Below are 25,210 nucleotides of genomic sequence, written 5' to 3' on the forward strand. Positions count from 1 at the left end.
CAGACCCTATGAATAATATTCAGGGGCTAGGCTTCACCTGCTTCCATGTCAAAAGCAAAGACATAAAATGTAAAACTATGGCAATTTCAAAGCACAATCACAAAGCAGTCTTCCTGCTGATCAGTTACTACAGCAAAATTGACCAAGACTTGAGAATTTTTTCAGTTATGAACTGTGTGTCAAGTCTGAAATGAAAACCAAAACATGACAGATTTTGCCACACTTGGGACTGATAATATTTACACTGGATATGTATCTTGGATTTGAAAGATTCTTACCTTTAAGGAACTAATGCCTTCTAACCGTTTTCTCCCTGTTTTCTCTGCATGTAGAAAAAGTGTTGTTTTTTTGTTTGTTTGTTTTTCCTCTGCATTTAAATAAGTACCAACTGCAAAACTGGGATCCAAATCCCAGTTCAGACTTCTCCCAGTTTTAGAAGTTTGGGATCTACAGCTTTGGGCACATTTGTCCTTTCAGACTATCTGACACATCAGTTAAGCATTTTCTTAAAAAGTCAACACCCAGTCCATCACATACTCACAACTTGTCCTGAAAGCAGCTCACTACTTCATAGCATGCCTTACCTGCAGTCCCAGTGTTCTGATAAGGAAAACCAAGACTACAATGATACTTGCATACGTATTCAAATACCTTTATACTTATTATAACTTATATGTATATTAAAAGATAATTTTAGTATATATCTGATGCAATTTATTGCTTATCACTTCATGGTTAGGTTGAAGTTCTCAGTTTGAAGGATTTACCCAGCAAAAAACTTGAGGAAATAACAGGGTAAGTCTTACACAGTCTGGAGTGGTGAATGATATGTGTCTGAAAAAATGTTTATTTGCAATTTTTTACACTGAAATGCTTCTTAAGTATTTATCATTTTTCAAGAGCTTGTCCTGTCTACTTAATGTAGAACTGCATAATGATACCTTCATGAAATAACACATTAGACCAAAGTAACTTGATTTTCTGTCTCTCTAGTACTGTTTCTATCTGACAGTTGTTCAAGAAGGTATTTGACAGGGCTCTTTAGATGCTGTGTACATCACTTCACCCATCTGTGGCCCTAATATGTTTCAGTTCCATTTATACAAATTAAATAAATCTCCCACCTACCCTGATAGGACTGGGCCCTTTATTTGCCATTGCAAAGTCATAATGACAATTCTGCAGAGACATAGTAATAATAATAATAATTAAAAATAAAAATAAATAAATAAAACATTGTGAAATCTGGACGTTGCATAACACACTCCATCTCCAGATGGTAAAATTAAGTGTCTGTAAACACTTTCCAGTATTGCTGGGGGAAGGGACGTGGAGAAGAAAAGTCAGGGCTGTGGGCTTGTGCCAGAATTTAAACCCTTGCTTACCAATAACTTTGCAGGTGAAATCTTCTCATTGCTTTCCTTTCTGGCTCCTTCCCAGATCCATCATTTATGACTTATCTTACAAGATAGGATATAAAATTGCAAAGCATTAAACTATAGACAGAATTAGCTTTTTCACTGGATATCTCCTGTTACTGTGGCAATTGGAGGATCATATCTTGTGCACATCCAGCAGATCCAAGTATTTCAGCATGCAGCAAGGTAAAGCAGGTCAGGAACTGTCTCCAAATTGTACGGACACATCCAGGTTTCTACTTCTGAAAAGTTACAGTAAAACTCTGACTTAAGTCCCCAGTCAGGGAGGGGTGTTTGGGCTTGATTTTTTTGGCTTTTTAACATTTATGGAATACATGTCTTGAGTTCATATTTTGAGCCCACAAAAGTTGCAAATGTTCTACACAGTTCTGAATAACACATACTTTAATTTAAAAATTTTGTTCTTGTGTGAGCTAATGTCACTCTAGACCATAACATCATTTTTATCCTCCACTGCTTCCTAATGTTGATGTCTTTAGACCAGATCAACCTAACTGGATAGGTGTTAGCTGATGACAGCAAATTAATTATTGTCATCTGACATATAGAGGCAAAAGAAGCATGCAAGAACCAGAATAATAACTCTTCTATGTGACCCCACCTGAAATTATGTTCTGTCTCTTATCAGTCATAACCCCATCTCCTTGATGCTCCTGAACTACTGCTGCAGAGTGAGATACTCCAACAAATCATTTCAGTTAGTCATTCTCCAAAGTAATCATCATGCTGTCAGGAACTGAATCAGTCTGCTTATTTACTTTGATGGATCAGCATTGTTCCATAGTGGAAGAAAGCTAGAGAAAATGTTGTCACAGTGCTATCCCCTTGATCTTGGTGGAAGTGAGGTTCCTGCTTCTGCAGCTCGTCCCTTAGAAAAGTGATCAGGAACCTCAGGGCAAGAATAACCCCAGTCCTGTGTCCTGCACTTCAGCAGAGAAGACATTCAGTACAAATGTGTGCCTGTGCATCATATATTATAACTACTGATGTATCATTTAATATTTACTGTTAAATATTCTTCCTCAAGAAAAGTAACAACACAGGAAGAAGGGAGAAATATATATATATATTTAATCCTTCACTTCTTACTAGCTTCTCTAGAAAGTTTGAGGCCAGAACTTTGCTTACTCTGATAGTGTTGCATTTAAATCAACCCTTGTCATGAGTGGCAACTCCACAGTGCTGTGTCTGCTGCTCTGAATGCACTTCACTTTAGCTGTGGAAAACTGTAGGCATTTACATTAGGAGGTACCTGATCTGACTCTCAATCCCCTGCAAGAGACTGCTGTGCATTAATTCCAGCAAAATTCTTAGACCAAATAAGCTTTAACATTATCTCTCTTCACCATTGTACTATAGCAATGTCATCTAAATGTAAGTAATGAAAAACAAACTCTGATTTTAGAAGAATAGTCTTGGGAGCCTTGATTAGCTGTTGCATTCATGTTTCTAATACTTACATCTGCATAAAGCAGTGAGAAGAATAAAAGATCAGGGACAGAGTCAACAAAATTTTGCCAGGCTTGTCAAAATCTCCTTGTCCGAACTTCTTTCTTCTAAAAGCAAGCTCCTAGACTGCAGGGCTTCTTTCACTCTCTGCAGCTGCCTTCAGCATGATGTGCTCTGTGACACTCTGGCTTTTCCCTGCCAGCACCTCTTCAAGGAAGGTTACAGCCCCGAGGGCTTGATATAAAGGGTGAGTAAAATTTTTGCACTAACTGTAGACATTTGGGCTCTCACCACCACCTTGGATAGCTTATCCACCACTGATTTTGATGCTGGGCATATTTCATGAGAGAGCCCAGAGGATAAAGTCCCAGACAGAGTCAGGACCCATTGGCAGCACCAGCAATGCCCCAGCACACAGCAGGCTGTGCTGCACCGAGCTGGCCTATGAAGCTTCCTATGAAGCAACCCATAAGATATCATCTAATATCAGGTGTCCGTGTATACTATAAAAAAAAAAAAAACAAACAAACAAAAAAAAAAAACAACCTGCAGTGCAGTTCTGTTGTCTTTCAGAAGGAAATTCCAGGTTCCAAAATGCTGGCTGACATTTTGAAAATCTTTTCCCCTTAGAGCACAGCCCCAGCACACTCTCCCCTCCTCAAAGCAGGCACTGTTTGCCCTTCTGTGCTAGGAACATCAGGCTTGCCAAATGTGAAGTGCTTTTGACAGGAAGGGAATCTGCTGCCATGAACACGTCTCTCTGCAGCACCCCATTTCCACCATACTTCTGCTCTCTTCTAAGTCTTTGAACTGTGGGGTTCAGGACTATGCTGAAGAGCCCCCCAGATCAGCCTGTTGTATAAATTTGTATTGATTTTCCCTTAAAGTTAGAGCTCAGGCAGTGTTTGCAGATAACCTCCAGTAAATTACTCTTTATTATATCTGACTTGAAAAGTTTGAATTGCTTGAATGGAGTATCACTGAAAGCTGCCCTCGCCCCCAGTTTTTCCCTTTTCTCTGTCATGCTTTTTTAATCCTAAAGCACTAAGCCTAATATATGATATTGAGAAAGGAAATAACAATACAGACTTACTGTATGGAGCAACAGCTAGGGAAATTCAGGGAAAGAAAGCTGATAAATTAAATATACCTCTGACTTGGAAGCAGGCAAATTAGGAGTGAGGGAAAGTCAGGAAAGGGAAACGTTACTTAAATATAATTAAGCAGCAAAATGAGGCAGGATAGAATATCCTGGTTAGATATCTAGATTACGGGGTTGGGGGGGGGAGATAAGCTGGCAATAGAAATAAATACCACTATAACGATAATGAGAGCTATATTTACTTAAAATAGAAGGGAAAATACAATGATACCAATTTATTGCCAAGTTAAAGGAGATCAACAAAGCTCCAACATCTTTTAAAACATAGTATTGATAACTACAAGAGAAAGACTTAATGAGGCATTTCACAGCCCAATGCACTGAACTGCAGAAATTAATATTTAAGGAGAGTCTCAAGTCTTATTTCTTATTTATTGGTGTTTGTTCTGAGATTTCCTTGCAGTAGGGCCTTCTTACAGCCCAGTTTCTTGGCTACAGTTTATTTTGGATAATTATACCATGCCTATCTAAATACATTCTGTTGGTTTTTGTTTGTTTGTTTTTCTTTTTTGCCTCTCTATGGGTATTTTCTGCTATGTATGAGTCTGCGTGTCTGCGCAGGAGTGGAAAGGGAGAAGCGAAGACTTTTCCTTCCTTCCTCTGCTCACCTTCTTGGGCTCACTGAGCATCTCTGTAGACCCAGGCATAGCCTGCCTTGACATGTATTTAAATGATTAACAGTTGGCTAATACACATCCATTTTAGTCATATTTTATCACAAAATGTTGCATGATGTTGCAATACAGATAAGTGTTAACAGATGAGGACTATGTGCAAAGCGTAAGGGGTGTTTGTAAGGTGGTATTTGAAAAATACCAAAAGCCATAAATTTTGTAGTCACTATCAAGGAGCTCTCTTTCCAATGCAATATGCTGTGAAAAACCATGGAGAAGAGACTGTGATACCCATTACATGTGATGTTTGTGTACAGCTGGGAGTATTATAATATAAAAATAAGGTTATAGACGCTGTTGACAAATTGTCCTTTTTTGTGACAAATTAAAGAAGTTGTAGAAGAAATGAACTCACTGTGTAATACCACTGACAGCCTACAGAATAGTGCCAAACCTTCAGAAACCATGGGCTCTTTCAAATGTGCATGAAAATGTGAGCAACCTGCTAACATATTTGATCTTGAAATTGCTGTATTCCCAATAGAAAAACTAAATTGAGCTTTCCTGTCCAAGTCTATTGCTTCAGCATAGACTGAAGATAGGAAATGCAGCAATGAGTCACACATTCACATACATTGTACAAAAAATTAAAATGTTTAGCCTTTAAATTGCTTTGTGGCACCCTTGCCACACAGGATTCCTTTTATCAGTTTAGCAATATGTTTGTGAATTTAATAAGTGCATATAACATCATGACAGCTCTGAATAAGTATATAGCAGCAAAAAAAAATGGGTAAAACATGAACACAGAACAAATCTGTTACTGAGAATAGATGCGGACCCTCATATTATCTTACAGTACCTTCAGTACCTAAAGGAGGCCTGCAAGATAGCTGGAGAGGGACTCTTTATCAGAGAGTGTAGTAATAGGACAAGGGGGCAGTGGCTTTGAACAAAAACAGGGCAGATTTACCTTAGATATTTGGAAGAAATTATTTACTATGAGGGTGGTGAGGCACAGGATCAGGTTGCCCAGAGAAGCTGTGGATGTCCCATCCCTGGTAGTGTTCAAGGCCAGGCTGAATGGGGCTTTGAGGACTTAGAGCCGACTATGTAGAATATTTGGTATCCTTTTAAATGTGAGATCTAATATTAATTAGTTGTGAAGACATTGTGAAGAACTGTACATCTTGTAAAGAACTCTCTCTCCATGTTTTTCATGGTTCAGAAAAGTTGTGTTTCCATGACATTCGCATGCCCATCTTGCTGATTGCTTTTGTACTGTCCGGAGGTGCTGCATCACAATTATAAATAAACAGATCTCAATTCGGTTGCTGAATCATAAAGGCAGGGGATTTTTTATTTTATTTTTTAATGAAGTATAGGGATGAAATCCATGGAACAATTTAAAATATGATCACATGCTCCAATGAACCAAATCAGTTTGAGTGACATTTTTCTTTAAGAAATATGGAAAAAATATCAAGAAAAAAATGTTTGAAGTTGACCCAAAACATAGTTTAACTTGAAAGGAAACATTTTATTTAATTCTGATCAGCCTGGTTTACTTTTGGTTGTATGTTTTTCCATTTTGTCTTTAATATATAATCATTGCTAAATAACACATGAGATTTTGAAAATTAAAAAAAAAAAAATGTTTTAATAAAGCTGCAACAGAACATCTCAAGACTTTTTAAAAAATGATTTCTCTGTGGCCAGAACTGTTTGTTAAGTTTACTCTAAGTTCTCAAAATGTCTGGTCCTCTGAAATGACTTTTTCCTCTAAATTTCCTTATCTGAAAAGTATTTTCCAGATCTTCCAAACCTTCCATTCTAGTGGATTTATTTTTTCATTAAAACATGTACTCCAACAAGTAGAACAAATTGGTACATGTATTTATAATGTATGAGATACCACAGAAATTTCCTTGCTTCCATACAGTTGTCATGTTTCAGCTAGCTGTGGTTCTACAACCCTTTATCTCGTGAGAACCTAGACATGTGCTTGCAGAAGCATCCTCAAAGTAGGCACTGTACAGTTTAAACATGGGATTCAAAAGTGGTACTGAAATATATGTGAAGACAGAACAGGTACTTAAGTATAAGTACAACTCAGCATATCCCAGCTTTCACCATAGGTGTTTTGACAACATGTTCTTTGCTAGAGAAAACACCAAAGTCATTTACTGTTCAAACCTCTCTGAAATCAACCAAAATTTCTCCCTTGACTTTATGAGACTCATGTTTTTGCCTGGCATATGGTGAAGTCACAGGACCATATGGCATGTCAGGGGTTTCACATGCCATACCTTTACTTAAAATGCCAGGAATTTCACCAACAATGGAAAAATTAGGTCACCTGACAGTAAAGGTTGATATCACATTAGGAACTGTGACACTCCATTCAGTAAATCCAGGTAGAAAGAATATCAATGGATCCAAAACATGAAAGGCCAAGAATATTTACTCAAATATAAACTGTCATTACAATAGTTACTTTTGATTTTATCTTTTTAAAATATTTATTTAGTATACTTTTCTCTTGGATTTGGTAAACATAATGCTGTATTAGTGTTCCTGCAATGACTTATGCATGTGCATATAGTTGAAGTAATATCACCAAATAAATGCTCAAAACAGCTTTGCAATACAACTTCATGACTTATTCATGAGGCATGCTGTTTGCAAATGAGACCACAAATAACATACACCAAAGGAATTTTTTTTGAATCTCTTCGAGTGGTGCCTGATAACTTATACACAAAGCTGCATATGTTTATATGTTTTATATTATAATTGGTTTTGTACCAAACTATTTCTAGGTGAGTCAGATAATGAGCAATAGCAAAATACTTATCCCAAGCTTCACATTTTGCTACTATGTGCTCCTGGATATATTATTAACTATCGCTTTGCTCTTGGGATCTGTTTCTTTCTTCAAACACTAACTGTGATATTTTTATAGGGAAAATATTCATCAAGTTTTCATCCTTCTTCCAAGTTTGCATCCAAATTGTTTACAGAATAGAGTTACAGCTTGGGCTGATTTTATGTAGAAAAAGTATATATGTGACATTTGTCTGCCAAAGATAGGCTTATAAATGTAGTGCCAGTAAAAAAACAAAGATTTGTTGTCAACTGCTTCTCTGTATATCAAGGCTCTTCTGTTATGGTGACATCTGAGAATTTCTTGTGAAAATAACCTTACAGAAAGTCATTTTTCTTTAGGCGTATTATCATAACTGTGGAATTTCAAAGCCAGGAATCATTAGTGTACTCATCTGCATAAAAGGTAAGCCTGTTAAGGAAAGACCAGACTTGCTAAGGATTGGTCTTAGGAGAGCTAGTGATTTCCTATACCTGTATCTTCTAAATCTCTTTCTCTGTATAAGTGACTTAGTTTACAGTCCAAGGTTGCAAATAATAGTGAATGTTGATAACCTGGATTCTTTGGAAAAAGCAACAAATGAAAGGTAAATAATGTTAAAAACAACAAATGAAAGGTAAATAATGTTAAAGTCCTGCTTTTTATGCAATATGTTTTTTTTCTATTATATCCAAAATAATTTTGAAATTCTCATTTCATTCAAAAAAGGATTCAGAACTTACTTCCCCATGTCAGTTCACAAGTGTATAAGATAATATTCAGACAGCTTCATACTTAAACCATTGTTTCTCCCTTCCTGTTTCTACTTTGTTAGTGATCACTATTACAGTGTGTTTTCATACCATATCCTAAAGATACTAATTATTTTGTAAGTAAGATACTCCTCCATGGAGAGAGAAGGTTTAAATTTAAAAAGATGTTGACGTTGCACGATGTGACTTCCATGTGCTCCTTCTGTTGAAACAGTGCTGCATAAGTTACCCTACCTGCCTGCATGATGTTGGAGTTTTGGGCTCCTAAGAACTGGAGTCATGGAGGCCATCAAACTGGTTCAGGTGAGCCTCAAATTAAGTAGGTATGGCAACATAAGGAGATGGAAGTATCTGGCGAGGCTTCTTGACCATAAGTTATGACATAAGAGGACATGTCAAGGGCTTTCTTTAAGAAGTCAGAGATGGTGATTAATGCATTGTGGCCTCCCTTCCACCTTCTCATTTTGCTAAAGTTAGTGTCAAGATTAGCCGTAGGTGTTCCACGTTCTAGAAGGATGTCTTTACTACTGTGTGTTTGGAACAATGAGGTTTTTTGTTTGTTTGTTTATTTGTTATTTTTGTTGGGGGTGTTTACTTGTACAAATAATTGGAGATTCATCTAGTCAGAGGCTCAGACATGACTGTGGTATACAGACTCAAATTCTTCTCTTTTTCTGTTTTTATTTTATTTTTTTTAAATCTGGTTTAATGTATATTTAGTTACTGATGGAAAGTTAACTACCTCCAACAGGAAAGATTGTGATTGCCACCTCTTAGCACAACAGTCCCTGCTGACTTCAGAATTTTGCTAGTTTCTAGGAAACCTGTATCCAACTCTAATTTCTATCAGACAAAAAGGAGCTGTAAAAACAAGAATTTTCACACCCTGAGCCCTCTGACCAGTGATCATTAGCAAAAACACAATATATGCATGAAGAAGGCCTTGTATCTTCTGTCTTCTTTGTGAAACGCAGCCTGGTTCTGAGAATATCTAGATAGACCCAGTAAAACTGGGTCTGGAAGTGAGATAGGTAGGCGAAAGCCTGCAGTGAAATTTTTGCCTGGGCTAGGACATGGTGCTATTTGGTGACGTAAGGACAGAGCTGCTTTTGTACATGGCTACTGAGAGAAAGGTAATACATATGCTTACAGGGTATGTGACAGATCAGGATATTAGGATACAAGGATATTAGCAGCACCAAAGTGTCTGACATAGGTCTCTAGAGTGGCAACCACACACCTCAGTTTCTTTGTCAGTGTAGCAGACTCCCCTCAAGCATGGCAAGTTAGGACTAGCAAAACACTAGGCCAGGACAGTGGGAGGACTGTGATCATTAAGACTGTGTAGCTACTCATCAATTGTTAGTCTCTTGCGTCAGGTAAGTTTCTCTTACTGCTTCTTCTGAGGTAGTAAAATGTTTAAGCAAATAACTTTTGAGTGGATCCAAGAGAATAGACCTAATTCAACAAGACTCTCTAGTACTATATGATTGCTATGAGTCTACCCCTGACTTAAGAAGGGGAACTTTGAGCTCCTCTTTTCTTTTGTCCATTTAGTATTTCTTGAATGGTTCTCATTTGGGTGTCTGTAAATAAATAATTCTCAATTCTCCCTTAAAGTGTAACGATCACCATGTAGTAACTGAAAAACAGTAGAAGCACACTTGTAAATGAAATTGCAGTTTCCTTGTCTGGTTAAACATAGGATTTAAAACTGATGCTGTTATTCTGAATTTTACCCTCAAGATGTTTTTACCTCATCTACAGCTTCATACAGATACCTCTCTATGTGTACAATGGGACCAAGGAGTTTGTCCTTCAGCAGCTAGACCCTTGGAGGTTATTATCAAAGCAGAAGCAAACAGCCTGGAGGTTTATACTGACTTCCTGTTATAATAGACCTGTGTGACTATGTGAGAAGTCTGAATAATAATGGAATGCTGCTCCTTATCAGAAATTATTCCAGTGAGAAGCTGGAAGTGACTGAGTTGAAGGGGAAGTTAAATAAGGGTCAGGATAGTTGAGGTTTTGAATCAAAATAACTTTCTTAGAAACTCCCAAGCTTCATATAACTATTTCCATAGCTTTTTGTTAACAACATTTGGGGACAACCAAATGATCCCATCAATTTCCATTCAGCCACAGCATCTTAAAAAATAAGTGATTTGCTAATTCCTTAAAAGGCAAGACAAAGAAGAGCTCCCATTCACTTACTACGGATAGTGAGGAACCCCTGAGTGTGAACAACCGAAAACATAAGAGATACTTTTTTTACATCTCATTTACTATTAAATGTTAACTGATATTTTAGGGCAATTGAAGGGAAAAAGTCTCAGCCTGAGACATTTTAATATCATTCAGCATTGGGCTGCTATTGTTTTTCAACATTCTCAAGCATTTTCAATGTTTATAGATATTTACTTTCTGCTGCTCTTATTTTCCTTTTTTGTGGTTGTTCTTACTGCCTTTTTAGCTACAAGGCCAGTGCAATTTATTATTACAATTGCTTGTACTTCCAAGGAACCAAAATCTACCCATATGTAAAATCTTCTCCCCTAGGCTTATATCATAGCTGAATTGGGGTAAAAAAGTCATTCATTTTGAAGTACCATCAGGTGATAAAGTCATCCTTTATTCATGCTTAGCAACGTGTAGGGGAAGAGGTCTGTGCAGCCTCATGTGAATTTATTTAGATTGAGAGAACTCGCTTCGCTTTTGTGAAAGATAATTTCCTCTGTCAACACTGGGACTGCTTTACAGCTACAGATCAATGCTGGATAAATTTTACCTTCCATGAGAACCTCCAACAGTAACAACTCAGCAGGATGAATCCAATTATACAAAAAAAAATATAGTGTATTTCTTACAGAACATAAAAAAGTTTCTTGAATGGCATCTCAGTATTTGCTGAGTTAGAGATTAAGTGTAGATGAAGTTCTTCATTCAGCAGAGACCAGATTCTGTTGTCAGAAAACTGAACTCAGCACAGTTACCTGTTCCAGTTCGTTGGCTGATTTTCTGCTCAAAACCAGATGCATCTTTTAACAGAAGTTCAGTTAAGCAAGCATGACAGAAGCAAAGGGCAAACAGTAATTTTTTAGCAATTAAAGAGTAAAGAGAAAATATTCTGAATATAAATATTCAGAATGTAGGTATTGTGAATGACATTTTAAAATAACAGGCAATGGATTGTGATATCAACACTAAGCTATCTTTAGGAAAAGAGAGCAGGTCAGAGCTTCGCAGAGCTGCCCTAGCAACACAACACATTTCTGATTCTTGTCCTCAGCCAAATATCTTTTCATGCATAAAGTGAGATGGCTACTCAGGGAAATGGGAAGTGAAGAGGAACATGATGGAAAGGAATACAAAATACAAGGTTTTGATTTAATTCTAGTGTTATTAAATGAGTGATAAGTAGTAAGTATAGCAAAAAATAGTAACCTGAAACACATAAAAGTGATGAAGTTCCTAGTTTCTTCTTACACTTTTTTTCCTTATTAAGCCATTGGTACCACATTCCCTACAGCATTACCTGCCAACTTAAGACTTAATATCAAAAATATTTAAGGAAACAGTATATCATATTTGATAGATTCTCTGCAAGAGAATACTATGCATACAAAATAAATGGCTGTACTGGGAAAGCTAATGTTTTTTGGATTTGCATAAACTCCTAAAATTGTGCAAACGTCTATGATTTTGTTAATCTACAAATGCTTTAAATATCAAATGGAAACAACAGCAAGTCTTAAGGGTGTGTCTTTCACAGCCAAACCAGACCTATGAAACTACAGTCAGTCATTGCTCCAAGATTTGTTTTTCTGTCAGTCAGAAATGGGTCTTAGTGTCTTTGGAATAGAAAAATAGTGGGAGATTAAAAATCTATTAATATAGGTCCATAGGAATCAAGACTTCATAAAAACTACTTACAAGCATGGGTGAAAAACTATCAAAATACTAAAAGTCATGATAGATGCTATCCTTTGAAGCTTTGAGAAAAATGACAGAAATTGGTATAAAGTAGCCTATTCTCCCTCTTATCCCAAGCTGAGATAGATTTTATTTGTTCTTTTCCATGCCTCAGAGTGTATGATAGAAAATCAGATAGAGGTCAGTGTCCTGGGAGACAATGGCAGAAAAGTGCTTTTGCAACTCGGATTTACATGACCAAGATCTGATCAAAAGTTTTCTTCATTCACTAGGAATAGATTATGCCTGTAAGGATACGCTTGTATTGTACTCAGGAGATGTAATTACATTGGAAGAAGATATTTTTAGGCAAGTTTTATTCATGTATTTTGGTTAATGTCACTACCAATGCAGCTAGGGCACCGTGTTTTTCAGCAAACCTTTCTCTTAGCTAACAAAGAATACCATGACCATTGGAGGAGGAACAGAAATCCTGCTTGCACATTCATAGGTCATCTGTGGTCAGGGGCAGGAATCGGCACAATACATGAGGTACTTTTGAATAGTTCTAATTTAGCTCAGAATTCAGACCTTATTAGCTCTGAGAGGTAAATGTAATTTTCTTTTGAAAGATGCCTCTTGTAACTCATAACCTAGCTCTTTCCTGTATACTAAGTCAAAGAAAATCTTTATTTAAAACAGGAAGTACGTAACAGATGGTGGCTCCATGAGCAGTTACATTATTATTGAATAATTTTATTAAGGGACAAAACCAGTATCATTAGGCCATGCAAAGAGTAGAGATTGGTCACATCTAATTTATCGTGTCAAACACAACTGAGGAAATTATGTTAGCTATTAAAAATTAATGCAATCTACAGATAAAATTAAAAGACAAATTTAATGAGTGGGGACTGGATCCTCAGGTGGTTTTTCAATAGACTCTGCCTGCAGGAAGTAGAACTTCACCAATGGTCCTCAACTGAGAATAAAAGCTTCCAAACATACTATTTTTCAGCTATATTATGTAGATAAATTATCATTTATTCCTTCTACACACCTGTAATTTTAATAACTGAACTTATCTGAGTGGATTTCATGACTGCTAACAAAGTATAATGACTTGTGAATCAGCAGATAGTTGCTATCTCCAGCATAGCCTCTGATTTGCCAACTAGCCACAGGCAGAGTAACCTTATCGCCCCCATCTGGATTTTATCAGCTGTTTTGTGAGGTTAATAAAATAGTGGAGAGCTGTAAATAAAAAGTTATTATATGTGTTATATTACCTATAATAAGTAGCAGGTCTGTCACAAACTACAGAACATTTAAATGCAAGAGATACTCTATTGGTTCACTAGTCTCTGTAGAGGGTGGAGAAACCTCAGAATTTGCTTGGTCCGGGCTCAGGATGTTTTCTCCAGCCCTTCAGACCACCAGCACTCCTGCTTCAGCCACCTTGCTCTTGTAGCTTGCACCAGACAGGAGTACACAGGGGTATTAAGCCAAAAGGCACAAACAAGATCAGATAAAATGAGGTTTTTAGCTTTCACAGATATCAAAGCAATTTCCATCGGGTACAGGTATTGTAAAGACCCACCCACCACTCCTAGTAAAAGAGCATTACTATCTTTGCAGTGAAATATAGTGTGGATGTACCTGAGTCAGTCATCTCAAACTCCCAGCCAGTGTGATTTGGTGCAGGGTGGTATGCCTTTACCCACTGAAATCCAGGAACAGTTTAATGTCAGGTCCAAACAGCTGGTGTTGCAAACACACGGGCTCTGCCCTCAACTTAAGTTTCAAGCTCAGCTTGTAAATCACCAGTTTTAGTGACCTAAGTGTCTAGTGTATTCATAGCTTCAGGCCTCCAGTAACTCTGTTTTGGACACTGTCTATTATGCAACCAGCATCAGACAACAACTGAATGAGGGGCATCTGTAGCTGAAAGAACAGGGAACATTGCCAACTCCTGTGAAATTTTCCAGAGGGAGAAAAAGTCAGCTGGAGCTATTGATGTGATGAGGGGAGATACACAAACTCACTTAGAGAGTTGAGGCCCACATAAGAGTCTCATAGCTGCCTAGCTGACCACATCTCCAGGGTTGCAGACTCTCAGTTGCAGCTGCTCCGGAAAGCCTCCCTTCATCAACATAATTAGTCTTACCCTGACAGAAGAAAAGGGGAAGAGCAGACAGCATTTGCTTTGCCTAATTCCAGGGCATAAAGCTGTGGTATTTTTGTTCTTATTTCTGCCCTTTGCCTGTGAAAAGAAAATGAAAAATCTGGGAGGTGAGCCTGGTTTAATGTTCTGCAAGTAGTACTTTTAGCAAGTAGTACTTTTAGCAAGTAGTAGGCATGCATCAGTAGTAGGAGCTGCATCAGACTGCTGCATGGACAAGGAGCCACAGGTGTGCTACCCACTGTGTGTGTGCATGTGTGGGTAGGAGGGAAGTGCTGCTGATGCAACATAAAACCCAAACCCCCTTTCTCAGTAAGCTTAGGATCCTCCGTGATATTGGGCCCCTTCAAGGTCTGATTGGGCAAAAGGTTCATTCAAAACCTACCACCCACCCAAGGAATATGGCTGGTTTCTTGAGCTGCACGTGATCATTCATGAGGCTTATGACTCCGCAGAAGATGAGGCCTTAGTCTAAAGTGGCAAACTGGCAGGTGTGGCAAGTGACAAGTCCTCTCAGATCAGCATGGCACCCACAGCAGATGATCCCCGGCAGGCTACAGGAGTACCAGGATGCCGTGGGAGGTGTGTCTAGCAACACTTGCTAGACACATGCAAAAGACAACAGTCACTTGCAGCTAGGCCTGGATGTCATCCTTTTAGATGAAGGATGTGTAGTGAATACAGGTAGATGGGAATGGTATCTTCCCAAAGTTTCTGTGAATAGCTCATGATTAAACTTTCTCGGCAAACTTATAGCATGAAATGCATTTTCCTGTGAGTTATTCAGAGCCTATAAAGAACTCAAGGCTTAATCAGAATCGGCTAGTGCCCTCTGGTCTTGCCTCTTGGTTGCCACTTGGAGGCAAAGCAAGCACTCTCCTGTCTCCAGTAAAAATGAGCTTTCTGCTCACGTTTCCCTTTCTGAAATACATTCCAAGAGTGGAGAGGGAACAGTGTCTTCCTTGTTAATAATTTCTCTAGTTTTCTTTTGGGTCAGATGGGAGTATTATCTCACAAGTTACCTGAGGGCATGCAGTAGCACCCAAAACACACAGGGAACAGAGCCTTGCTACTAGAGAAAATATGAAGTATACATTTTTTTTCCTATAAACGCTTCACAAATATATTTGATGTTCTAACAGATTACTTTAAAGTTGAAAGAGATGTTTTCATGTTTGTTGACTAAATAGTTTTAGGATAAATCATCATGGGGAAGCAGAGGAAGGAAGTTGTATGCCTTAGAGACTACATGCAAATAAATTGACTAAAAACAAAAACAAAATGCCTAAATATGTTACTGACAACAATCCACAGAAACCATTAAACAAAAGAAAGTCTTCCAATTAAAGTGGGAAATAATGGAAAATATTTCTGGTACATGTGCCCCTTCCTTTTATTGACGAATGGAACTTTCACTTGTGAAAATGAGATCAAGTAACGTTTTGGTTTCCAAGAAAGGAGTGAAAATTGAATTTTGCCTGCAGAGTTGCTGTATTAGCAAGATTTGAATAACACTTTTATTTTACTACATCCAGCACAAACTTACCTGTTGTAGACAATCATGTAATGCCAGAAATGTAAAGGATTTGCCAAAAGTGATTCCTATTGCAGATGACCATCATTGCAGATATATAAAACAAGAGCTCACAGTGATTAATTAAAAGGTAAATTTCTGCTTGTGACAGGGAGAAGGCAAGCTCACAGAGTAAAAAAACTGTCTGTTGGTACAAGTGTCACTTACTGAATTCAACAGAACTGATTTCATTAAGAACACCAAAATGACTTGATTCACAAGTGCACATGAATTTGTATGAGAAATCTAAGACATAATATAGACTTACGGAAATGTAAGTACTTTTGGATGGATGTAGACACTTCTTACAATGATAAGGTAGCCTCTACAAACAAAACAAGCAGCGGTATACTTTAATGTCATTGACTTCAACCTGGACCCAGGCTCTGTTGGGTTCAAGGCATGAACCAAGTGCCAAGCTAGTAGAGAAAAATGGTTGACCCTAACAGCATGGCTTTCTGAGGAGGATGTTCAGGTTGTTTTAGTACCACTGTCTTCATAATCGTGAAGGTTTATTACATAATTGCTGTTAACTGGGTGAGTTTTAATCAGAGGTTTCTTATTCAGTGCTTGGACATCATTTGTTTGGTGAACTGGAAATAAGCAGTGCATGTGAACTACATTATATTCTTGCTCCTACTGACAGCAAAAACAGATTAAACAAAATGAAAAAAACAGATGTAATGTTGGAAGGGAAATGTAAAACATATTTTGGGAGACTTACAGAGGTGATTAGGATAAGGAAGAAACAAATCTCTTTCTCTGACTGGTCTGTAATGGAAATGTATGCAATCATAAGACAGCATATCTGAATTCATTCTGTTTACCCACATTATCTCATCCAGCCAAAAGAGAATTTGAGTTCTCTGATATGTAATCCACACTGCAACCCACACTGGCTCTTAGACAACAGCAGTACAGAAGTAATTTTGATATGTTTATACTTGTGACTGAGACCTTTGTGCTGTGGTACAACTCCACAGGAGCTTCCAGGGGAGAGACTGACAGGGAGGGTTACCCTAGCTGTCTCTGTGAGTCTTGTCCTCAGGGTGTCCCTCAGACTCAGGCCTGGTAGCAAAAGGGCTGTGACTCCACAAGAATTGTCGCTGCCATGTCTGTAATATGGTGCTAAAGGGACAGATGGAATGGCTAAATATGTTTATTAATAATTTGGTTTTGGGGTGGCTTTTTTTCCCCCCTTTGGAGTTATTGTACCACAAAATGTCTGCCCATATAGTTTCAAAACACTGTGTGGAATTAAACACACAATAGCATCAGTTCTGACAGATTTCCCAACCAAAATCTCACACAGTGCTCTGAAAATGTATAAGACATTCTGAAGAGTTTAGTAATCAAATGCAATAGATGGACAAAAGTAATAATACCTATAAGCTTGAATTTAGAAAGCTGCTTTGTCTACTTGTTTGTGATTCTTCTGACATCAGAGTTAAGTGACTTCCTAAACTGAGGTATCCAGTGACATTATAGATTCCCTTGAGTGCTCTAGCCATCTGTAAGGCATTGGCAAGTGTGACACAGAGCATATGGGGGACCTACTGCCTTCTGCAATGGCAGCTGTATGCCACGAGGCATTTCAAGTGGCGTTGGACACCTATGCTTAGGAAGCTCTGTCCTTTCCCTTAAATCCTGTATTTTTCCATTAATTCCTTTGCCATTAACTATAGGTGTTAGAACATGCAATAATTAGCTGAGAGTATTGTTTGTCTTTCACAGGTAAGAGAGGGATATATTATCTGTGAAAGTCTGGCCGTCACATAAATTAATCTGCCTTTGAAAAGTGACACCAAATGTTATCAACAAAGCTAAAAGGTAATGTGGTTGGATGCTTTAAGCGAGTCATGTGAAGCCCAGTTTCTTGTGACTACTTGATATGCATATTACGGGTAGGATTATTCTAGCTGTTTTTTGCCAAGGCAGACCAGCTTTATGAGAAGTGAGGGGTAAAGATATGATTGCTTGACTGGTCTGTAAGCGAGCGAGATCTCAAGGCTGGTTCACCACAATGGTATTTTGACAAGAAGCCTGCAAGGTTAGGCTGTACCAACAGAACTGCATTACTGATCTTCATGAAGAAGTTATATAAAGTTGTTTAGCCAACTAAAATGTAGTTGGGGGAACACATGGTAAACAAAACGTTTAGAAAGGAAATGAAGTAGGAGTATAAAGCAAATGCTTAAGGGGTAATTCTTTGGAGTGACTTTCCCTGGACAATATCTTCAGCAGCTCTTGGTTAGAAAAGAATAACCACAGAGTTCATTTGGCTGTATTCATCATTCATTTTATGCCTTGTTTTTGCTTTATTTTCTGTCCCAGTTGTACATAACTCACAGTAATAGCTTTCAGGTAGATGTCCAGATGTGCAAAGGGAATAGCTAAACAATTTCACCTGGCTCTACACGCAAATATTTCTCACTGAAAATGAACTTCAATTTGGAAAAATAGAATGCTATTTTGAAAATTGATCATTTTTCAAATACAGGAGAGGATTCATGTTTTAACTTACAATCTCTTTATTTTGGTGATGGTCTCTAGTTATGACTGAAATATATTTATCATTATACTATTTAGATAACTAAGACTCTGATGTAGAGGCTGTGGAAATCAGTAAAGCCTCTCACTTTAATTTAGTTGACATTTTATCATACTGTGATTTATTTAGCACCATGCAGGCTTATTATCCGTTATCTGATATCTGATCTATGGAATATGATAGGGACAGTGATGATGTGTAGGAATGTACCTGTTTTCCTTTTACTTCTGTGCTGACTCTTTGTCAGTTACCAGGGCTTAAACTTGTCTATGTAAAATGATTTTCAGTAAGTGTCTGGCACAGATATATGGTCACTTTTCACTTTAAGTGTAGAGACCACTGTCATTAAGAGGTTTTTAAAGACCAATTGGTAGATAGTGTCTGTTTGGTCATGATAAACATGTTAAGCTCTCACAGTTGAGAACAATAACTCCGTAACTAAGAAAAACTCTGAGAAACCTTACCAGCTTCTTCCAGGATTTGAGAGGTTTTTCAAATAGTGCTACAAAGATCTGCCAAAGCCTGAGTCTGTGGATTTGCAGAGGGTTTCGTACTGAAAGAGAATCAGATTTTTTTTAAAAAAAATATTACTTTTCTGAGCTGTTTATCAAAATTCAAACCAGAGCTAGCAATTTCATATATTCTTGCAAATTCACACTCTCATTCTGCAATCTGAAATGAAGCATGAGGATTGCTGGAGTTAGCATGTTCTTTTCACTGAAACAGCTGCTGTCAGAACAGGTTGTAGCTCTTTGAATCACTTTAACTATAGCACTAATGGCATTAAGTACAGGTGCATGGGTCAGAAGGTAGTACCTTCCATGATTTCCCTAGAGCTGCTCAGAATAATGAGTAATAATGCTCAGAATAAGGGAATTATCAAAGTGAGCAAGCAGCTTCAAAACCATCACAGCTCCATTATGGGTGGGAGCACTGTTGTAAGTTTGACAGGTCACAATCTGATTCTTCAAGTGCCAAATGGAATGAGTCTGCTATTGCTGGGCACAGAATCAGACAATGTGTTTTACAGAACAGCTCACAGCCTAAGTGATAGAAGAATTAGGCTTCAAGGGTGTTCAGGTCTTTTATAAAAAGTCTGGCAGTCTTCTCTAGGTTATAGCTATTAAAATGACTGCTACAGACAACTTTGAAAATAAAATCATTTAAAGCACTTACTGCACTCTTTGTGGCCGTCAGGTATGGTACATGATATACAGACTAGGCATAATAACAAAAAATAACGGACCTGGGTAATACTGGTCCCTACTTATGTAACAGAAGCATTTATAAATTAGTTCATTTTTTCAAATAATTGCTTTCAGACCTCTGTTTAATAATTTTTTAATATGTGCCAGTATTTAACATTTTGTACTTCCCAGGGTTTTAAATATCTGAGTTAATATTTCTCCTCAGAGGGCATTTTATTAAGAAGTGTAGTGGGGATGGTGCAAAAGACTGCTAACAAGTAGCCTTCTGTCACCAAAGGCTAATTCCTCAAAGGTAGTTTATGCATGCTTTGCACAGGGCTCCCCTGCTCCCTTACTGCTCCTAGAATATTAAGCATGTTGTCACCTATTTCACAGGCAGAAATTCAGGCAACTGCACTAGAGAGAATAAAAAGCTTTTTGTGTGTATTTAAGCAATTATTATACATCCAGCAATCAGCTTTCATATCTCTCTACAACCTTGTTTGACTGGACCTGTAGTGACACCAGGGGAAGGCTCAGGTCTCTCCATTAAAACATTTCCCCAAAGCATGTGTGTTATTTTCAGGTAAGTTTGATTCATTTAACTCCTAAAATAAGTGGGCTAGGCCAGCTTCTCAGGCTTTTTAGAAGCTAATTAGGACCAAAGATTTAAAACTTCGAGCTTTTTTAATTCTATTCAACCGTTGTTTTATCTCATTGTTATTTGAGGAGGAAGCAATGAATCGTATCTGTTAAATAATGAATGTGCTGTAATGGAACATATTCCAAAAGTTTTAACAGTTCATTTGCAGTTAATGACAGAGAAAGAAAGCATAAGGAGAGAGAAATGAATCTGTCAAGATGTAATATTGAAAGAATACATTATGATTATAGATTATAATACTAAAAGAATAGATTATTATCAAACATCCTATACAAGTTAAGTAACTTGTAACTTAACCGCAGCTGAGACAGTAATCATTCCAATCACAGCAGAGGAGTAGTTACCTGCAATATGTAGAGGTGAAAAAATTTCACCAGAAAGCAATTGTAGGAGGCATTTAAGGATGGAAAGGCTGATGATACCTGATAACTTCCAGCCTTTGCCATAGGCTATGTCTAACCTGAAGGACTGGGAGCACTGTATCTGGGTTTGGGTGATTATTACAATTACATGATGATTCTGTACTGATCCAGAGACCACTATATCTATTTCACAATTGACTGAACAGGACAGGTTTGTCTCAGTCAAGGTCTGGCTTTGGACAGCTGCAGGAACAGGACCCTGTTAAATGCTGAGAGCTCTCATGTCCTTACAGACCTCCCTCCTTTAGGTCACTTCATGCAGACAACTTCAGTTTCCACTAAAGGCTCTGCTGGCAGGATATATATAGCTTAAATGCATACTATATATTTTTTTTTATTATTGGCAAATGTGAACTAAAGTCAGCTGAAATTTAATGAGCTACTAGGCTAAGCATTAGTATGCTCACCACCTCTAATAGGACTCCCGGAGGCTTTCTGCTCAGGCAGAAAGGTCAGGCAGGTATCTGTCACTCAGGAAGATGGTCAGGCTCTGCTTCTTTCTGAAACAAGTCCTTAACATTGCTGAGTTGCCTTCTTCCATCAAATCTGTTTTCTTTCTATGAGGATTTTGTACCTCTCCTAGTGGTTTTGTTTGTTTGCTTGTTTGTTTTTATCTTGAATCTTTAGCTACTCATGATCATCTTAATTGCCTTGCATCTTAATTTCCTTAGAGGTCTGAGCCAAACTGATGGCTGGGCTCCATCAGAGGAAGGGCGGTGGGTCCTTAGAGCATAGATGAAACCTTAGAGCATAGATGATATGAGTGTGAAACCTTAGAGCATAGATGATGTGGGTCCTTAGAGCATAGATATAATAACTGAAACTAGGGGTATTTTTACATTAATTTTTAGAAAACTTGGAATTTCACTTGTGGAAGAGAGAAATGTATTGCCAGGTCTTTGTTCTCATTTTTGACCAAAGGACCCTTATGAGAGCCAACATGGGAGGGAGATGGAAGACAAAAAAACACTTGAGTATCACTCCCTCTTTAGGAACATGGTGTACATTTCTAATCATGAATGGTGATACATTTTTACTTCAAATCACATTTTTAAAAAAATATCTAAAATACATCCTTACTTTAGAACGCTTTCTTTTCAATTGCACATTTGAATAACTCCAGTTTCTTTTAAATATTATGCTGTAGCTAGTGAAGATTGTTTTCTGAAAAGATGAACAAACAGTTATTGTAATCGTTATGCCTCAGTACATGGAACAAAAGAAAGAACATGCAAATTTAGGGGCGGGGGAGGACCTGAAAGAAATTATAACATTATTCTCTTCTACTGTGTTAGTTAGCTGTAATGCACTATTCATCTGTTCTCAGGCTAGATCAGTTCCTGCATTATTTTTTTTTTGAAGTATTGAGTAGTTTACTAAATAGATTATGTATGAAGACATCTGGAATATTAAGATCTTTCTGATGGTTTACTAAAACTGCAGCCTCTATCTTTGTAGGTGTTTCTAAAGAACATTTTATCAGAATTGCAGGTCACTCTTTTGGCAAAGCGTGTGACATCTTTCCATACATCTAACCACACTGGGGAAGCAGCAACAGAATGGTTATCTAGCAGCAGTGATTGTGCAGGTGGAGCTAATGCAAGCAGAAATTTGTTCACCTGAAAGAGACTTCACCCAGCTCCTTATAGCCTGCTCCCCTGGCTAGGCTGCTATTCCTTTCCTTGCCCATCCATTCTACTCTTGGAGTGGTCAGGCAGTTGGATTTGATGATCTTTGTAGGTCCCTTCCAACTGAACTATTCTATTCTATGAATTTGTGAGAGTTGTCCAAGCACATGAGCTTCTACAGGATTATTTATTTATTTATTTTTGTTAGTATCTTTCAAGGCTTACGGTAACACATAAGACAATATTGCATGTTTTGTGACGGAACTTGAACCTGCAATGTACTGGATGGTAGAAAGGAGGAATAAGGGCTCTTGTTTTCACGTTTGTTTGTGTTTTTTCTTTTTTATTTATTTATTTAAATAAAAAAAAAGTTCAAAAATAATGCTATCAGAACATCTTTGTTAAGTCCTGAAGCATAGAAGAGGAATGCCTTATGTTGTACAGTGACAGGTTCAAACATTTTGTCAGTAATGTCCTTTTCCTTTATTGTCAGTTGATAAGGCATATTTCAACATGAATTTTTAGTCTGTAAGTTCTTGTCAATCTACTTATTGCAAACCATGAAACACTGAAGAACTGAAGAGACACAAGGAAGGCACTGAAACAAGGGGATATCTTTTTTTTTTTTTTTCCTCCTACATTTCAAAACTGTAGAGAATGCTACTGGTTCTGTAAAAATCCTCTCTGTTGGAGACACTGCATTGTCCTATGCTCCTTATATGAGATTAACTTCTTTCACCCCCTCTTTCTCAAGGAAATACTCTCTTCTAGTTTTCAGTAAAAACAGGAAAATTATTTTTATTCTGCTTTCATTGTGATTTTTTTTTTTTACATAACCTTCTGCCCTGCCCACAATCCTACTTCCCTGACATCAAGAAAACCCAAGAGCATAACATAAATATTCCCTCCAATACAGACAAAGATCTGAGATAAACCTTGCCTCATGTGAGGCAAGCATGTGTCAGCTCACAGAAAGCTTAATCTAAATCTATGTAAAAGCAACAAAACTATTTCCATTGGCCTCATCAAGAATTAGGTCATGTCTGTTGTATTTACCAGAACCAAAAATAATAATAATAAAAGGAAATATTTCCTAATATAGGGAATTTTTCATCACAAATTATGTGAGCTTCAGCATCCCTAGTGGATGAAATTATACCTTAAGGGGAGAGCAAATGAAGTTTTGAAAAGAAATGCAGGCACATACCCTAGCAGCTCTCTTTTGCATATTTAGTAACACTTTAAATTTGGTAACATTTCTCTCTCCTGTCAAATGCTTGTATCTCTGGACTTCAAGAAATAAAACATATTTTACTAAATAGCTGTGATACAGTGCTGAGCTTCACTGACCTAAGTAATTTAATGGCTCATCTGGCTATCAGATGCATGTGTTTATAGTATATATTTTTGTGTTCTAGTAGCTGACTAGGAGCACATTACCAAGAAAATGGATTTGGACCCCCAAGAAAATGGCCCCTGGTACTGGAAAATCCCAGGACAATCATTAATGCCCATAAATTGCAATTTGAGGGTGCAGATTGGATATTAGGAAAACCTTCATGCAGCACTGAAACAGGGTGCCAATGTGATTGTAAAATCTGTCCTCAGAGATTTTCAGACTTGATAGATGAAGTCACACATGACCTTATCTAGCCTGGGCCTAGTCCTGCTTCAAGTATGGTGTTGGACTTGATGACCTCCAGAAGTGCCTTCCAACTGACATCCCTATGAGAATAAAAGCATAAGGAAGTGCAGAACATGTCTCCTAAGTTTTTAAATACTATCTGGTATGTTTCATTTTCTTCAAGCCTTGGTATGAATCAGAATTCTGCTTCAGGCACTTTCTAGCCACATCACAAGATGGTGTCTACCCCATCCAGAGTGAGGAAGCATGCCAAGTTCAAAAGACAATCAATAACACTTTCTCTAGGGATCGTGCTTTAAAAGACCTTTTCCTTTAGAAAGATATCCAACCTAGATGGCATCATATATAATAACTAACCAGCTTGGATTTGTAGTGCAGGAAGGAAGGAACCTTTAAGATTTCTGCTCTGCAACTGCAAGGAGTGACCTCTAAGGAATGGAGCTCAATATAACTTGGCCTATCTCCTTCTGATTAACGATTTTGCTACTGTAAAAGAAATCTATAGTTGTTAACAAGACTGTCATGACTGCTTGCAAATATCAGTTGCTCTGTTCACTGAACTGTTTTTTTTTTGTTGTTGTTGTTGTTTTTTTTAATTCATAGAAGATATCTTGTTAATTCAGAAATTGGCAGCATAATAAATTAACTGCAGCATTTATCTTTCTAAATGCTATGGGATTGTGATACATTTTTCAAATCAGGTGCACTGAACTTTGACGTATTTTCTGTCTCCCTGAAAGGCCCACCTTCAACATAAGCAAAACTGAAGTGGAAAGTATCACAGAACTGGTTATGACTTATTTCCAGTATAATACTCAACACTTGACAAGCTACTAAAAACTCATTAAAAGATTACTGCGGTAAGAACCACCTAACAATACCACATGATTTACTTGCAAATACAAACTTAAAAGAAATGTAGGAAAATGAGAATACTGCAAATGAAAATATTTGACAGATGAAGGCATATGATGTATGACTTATTTCAAACATTCTTAGTAAGAGCAAAAACGTGAATGGAGCTTGGTTCCACTGTTCAGTACTTGAGCACACAAAAAGGTCTTTGGAACAAATCTCTTTCCATTTTGAGGAAAGGGACGAATTATTCATAACACTGTCAACATTCTAAGATAAAATGAAATT

At 37.5% G+C, this 25,210-nt stretch overlaps 1 long non-coding RNA gene across 1 annotated transcript in view; it reads left to right on the forward strand.

The window, feature by feature from the left end:
* The first annotated feature begins 739 nt into the window (after positions 1 to 739).
* The window catches only part of LOC118166695, a 29,872-nt gene continuing 5,401 nt past the window's right edge, over positions 740 to 25,210 (forward strand). The window contains exons 1-3 of the long non-coding RNA XR_004750671.1: positions 740 to 795; positions 8,518 to 8,606; positions 17,705 to 17,800. This is a non-coding gene — a long non-coding RNA (uncharacterized LOC118166695). The remainder of the gene's footprint in view (positions 796 to 8,517; positions 8,607 to 17,704; positions 17,801 to 25,210) is intronic.

This window comes from Oxyura jamaicensis, chromosome 4, assembly GCF_011077185.1.
Source record: "Oxyura jamaicensis isolate SHBP4307 breed ruddy duck chromosome 4, BPBGC_Ojam_1.0, whole genome shotgun sequence".
Lineage (NCBI taxonomy): Eukaryota > Metazoa > Chordata > Aves > Anseriformes > Anatidae > Oxyura > Oxyura jamaicensis.